At 48.9% G+C, this 2,500-nt stretch overlaps 2 non-coding genes across 2 annotated transcripts in view; both read left to right on the top strand.

Moving 5' to 3' along the window:
- LOC143364639 (small subunit ribosomal RNA) overlaps positions 1-60 on the top strand; it is a 1,919-nt gene extending 1,859 nt beyond the window's left edge. Inside the window, exon 1 of the ribosomal RNA XR_013084223.1 lies at positions 1-60. This exon is cut by the window's left edge and continues 1,859 nt beyond it. This is a non-coding gene — a ribosomal RNA (small subunit ribosomal RNA).
- Positions 61-2,023: 1,963 nt separating this feature from the next.
- On the top strand, positions 2,024-2,178 carry LOC143364635 (5.8S ribosomal RNA). Its single transcript, XR_013084221.1, has one exon. It is a non-coding gene; the product is annotated as a 5.8S ribosomal RNA (ribosomal RNA).
- Positions 2,179-2,500: the final 322 nt, after the last annotated feature.

Genomic DNA, 2,500 nt, shown 5'->3' with positions numbered 1-2,500 from the left:
TTTAGAGGAAGTAAAAGTCGTAACAAGGTTTCCGTAGGTGAACCTGCGGAAGGATCATTACAAATCAAACATCTGCCAGATCCATGAATATATATATATATACATACATACAAAAATGCTTTAAAAGCACACAGAAAAGACCAACAGGAGAGTACAAGGTTATAATAAAAGGAATTCACTCTCCTGTGTAATCATCGTATGATGAGAAAATAAAGAAAAAGGGGAGTAGGGGATGTGTATAGCGACGAACTACTCCCCATGCAACGGCTTACGTGTGGAGGTCATAGTTACGCATGGAGTACATAGTTACTCAAAGCGTACGATTCTCCCGTCCAAAATTAAGGCGCAGAGAGCCCGCCAGACCATTTGTGCACAAACACGGCAATATATAATATATGCACTCTTTCGACAATGGGACGAAAGATCTCAATGAGAATGACACACGAGGAAACAGAGGGTGCTTGCGTGAAGGTGGAGCATCGCATCGTTTACTTGTATTGGGGAGTGAGTGCGAAGAGCTGTACTTCGGGTCTTCGGGAATCGTCACCGACGTTCACATTGCAAACTCGAACGATCAATAGGGTGCGGTTTCCCGTCGGACGCTGAATGTTATAGCTTAACCACGAATATAGAAATACCCGTCGTTACGAATCGATGTTTTTCACCCGCCACCTGATGGATCGTGTTCTCTTTGATAAAAATACCTCGTGTCAAAGAGACGTGTATACTATAATATACGCCATTGGTCTGCCTGTGTGTAGGCTCTCGACAATTATAATGGACAATTACGGTCGCAAGAACAGGGATGTAAGCGTCGATTCGAATCCACATATCGCGCTTCCTCGGTCTTCGCCTGTGGTGTCCGAGATACGTCCATTGGAAACGGTGGTGTTGTCTCTCCTCTAGAGAAAGAGAGGACAACAACAGGGTACCTGTGGAAAACTTGCGGTGAACGCGTTGTGTTCTGTCACGAACGTCGAGGAATAGGATGAGAGAAGGACCGGCTGTGAAGCTCGCTTTTAAAGCTGCGTGAGTCTGACACCCTACTCTGTGTGGCGATAGCGCACACACGAGCGTGGGACGAATGACCGCTGCCAGAGCCGGCTGTGAGTCCCGCTCTATTTATCGAGTTCGCGTATGACATAGAGCACAAAACGTCGCCGCATGCGTGTTCGTTGACGAACACGTATATTCGAGAGGACCGGCTGCGTAGCTCGCGTAAAGCTGTGTGCGATTCTGACACTCTACTCTCTGTGTGGCGATAATACAGTGCACAAGAGCTTGGGACGAACGATCGCGCACGGCCAGAGCCGGCTGTGAAGTCCGCTAGTATCGAATAATCTTTCTCCGTGCACAATTGGAAATGTGTTTCGAGAGGACCGGCTGCGTAGCTCGCGTAAAGCTGTGTGCGATTCTGACACTCTACTCTCTGTGTGGCGATAATACAGTGCACAAGAGCTTGGGACGAACGATCGCGCACGGCCAGAGCCGGCTGTGAAGTCCGCTAGTATCGAATAATCGTTCTCCGTGCACAATTGGAAATGTGTTTCGAGAGGACCGGCTGCGTAGCTCGCGTAAAGCTGTGTGCGATTCTGACACTCTACTCTCTGTGTGGCGATAATACAGTGCACAAGAGCTTGGGACGAACGATCGCGCACGGCCAGAGCCGGCTGTGAAGTCCGCTAGTTATCGAGTTCATTCTCCAATAAGAGAGAGGAGGAGGAGAAGTGTCGGGATCCAGTATCGGGTTGTCTATGATCCCCGTCGTTTTCTGAATTCTCCTCCTGTGTTTTCCACTTTAAAGGTTTTTCAATGTATTTTCCGCCCGGCCGTCGGATACGTGTGCGCATTGCAATCGCGTACTCGCGACGGTTTCCGTTTCTACGGACGATCGTGTGTCGTCCTTAAAAACGACGCCTGAATCTCCTTCGCGCGCTGGTTGGAGCTTTCAGGTATCGGCGTTCTTATGAACCGCAGAACAAGAGACATAATTATATATTGATTATAAATCAAATTATACGATTACCCTGAACGGTGGATCACTTGGCTCGTGGGTCGATGAAGAACGCAGCTAATTGCGCGTCAACGTGTGAACTGCAGGACACATGAACATCGACATTTCGAACGCACATTGCGGTCCACGGATACAATTCCTGGACCACGCCTGGCTGAGGGTCGTTTACGTAACCAAATACTGCTTGCGTTGCTCTTGTAAGTCCCCGCCGTCGCTTACCTCTCCATGTCGAATTTTGTGGAGGGCGCAAAGAGCGTTTCTGAGTCGGGTTGCAAAGATGCTACGTACGAGCGAACGATGGACGTTTCGTCGGCGTTTGACGCGGTTCTGTGAAAATTGCAAATTTTACATTGCGTCTAACGGTTTCGTGAGAAGAAGGAAATAGGAATGGGTATCGCATTCGGACTTGCGTGAGTGTTTTGCGGCGTCGTGAGTCGTATTTTCAATACGACCGCCCGTGAACACCGCTCCGACGATCGAAATCTC

This window comes from Halictus rubicundus, unplaced genomic scaffold (genome assembly GCF_050948215.1).
Source record: "Halictus rubicundus isolate RS-2024b unplaced genomic scaffold, iyHalRubi1_principal scaffold0789, whole genome shotgun sequence".
Classification (NCBI taxonomy): domain Eukaryota; kingdom Metazoa; phylum Arthropoda; class Insecta; order Hymenoptera; family Halictidae; genus Halictus; species Halictus rubicundus.
The sequence above is the reverse complement of the archived record's forward strand: the minus strand, read 5'-3'. Positions and strand labels throughout refer to the sequence as shown.